Genomic DNA, 1,123 nt, shown 5'->3' with positions numbered 1-1,123 from the left:
ACTCTTTCTTTGACTGTTTACCAGCACAAAATACTTTTGTATAGCATAAATACACACATTACATATACATTCTATACACAGTATGGAATATAACAATCTGTTTATAACATCACGTATATATCCTTTATACAGTACAATATACATTCTACTTACCTCAAAAAAAAGCCTAACAACCTCAGAGCCAGTGGTTTTGATGCCTGCTTGGTATTTATTAGAAAAACAGTACGTGGCTCTGCCTTGTAATTTGTGTCAACACCTAGTAGTTGACTTTTAAGAAAGAAACAATTTGCTGTTGCTGATTTGTGACAGATGCTGGCAGGTTGGCGGGTGGGCAGCCACCCCTCCAGATCTGTGATTTCATCTTTTGAGGAATAGGAAGTGTGTACACTAAAAGAGAATGTGGGCTAAGCTGACCTGACCTCCATCCCCAAATCTGGTACTTAGAGAAGTGGCTTTGGAGTCAAGGGGTGTCCTTCTTTACCAGCAGCTGTTGTCATGCTGGGCAGATCCTTTCACAAGTTTCCCCATTTTGGAGTTATTGGAGAAAGATAGCTATTACAAGTGTTTAATAAAGACTAGACCTGGATGGAAAACAGAACTTTACCTAAGAAAAGATGATGATATTTCAAGTTGGGAAGAAGCCCTTCAACATTTTCAAAATTCTACACAAGGGCAATTTTTTAAAAGGGAATAAAAAACAAGCAAAATTCCTTTCTGCTCCACCAGAATATTTTGATTCAATTTTAGGTTTTTGGTTTTTTTTAACAAAGCTAAGAAAGCAATTGAAATAGACATAAATTTCAAACAGCAACAGAAAAAACCCCAACAAAACTCATTATTCTAAATATGACAAAACTTAGTCAAATGATTCTTTGAGAATCACAAATAGAAGGTGATATATACATGTAGTGAGTAATAATAATTACCATTGCAGATAATAGATTTTATACTTTTTTGAGCTAAGCTATATATTCATAGCTATAAAATGAGAACTCCAGCAAAACTAGGCTGACCTCTCTTCTGTGATGTGATTGACAGACCGAGCTGGTTACACTAAACACTACATTAAGTCCTGCTAGTCTGAATCAAGATCTTTCATGACATGTTGTCTTGAGTTTTCTCT

Source organism: Phaethon lepturus, unplaced genomic scaffold (genome assembly GCF_000687285.1).
Source record: "Phaethon lepturus isolate BGI_N335 unplaced genomic scaffold, ASM68728v1 scaffold6234, whole genome shotgun sequence".
Lineage (NCBI taxonomy): Eukaryota > Metazoa > Chordata > Aves > Phaethontiformes > Phaethontidae > Phaethon > Phaethon lepturus.
This window is presented reverse-complemented; position numbering follows the sequence as displayed.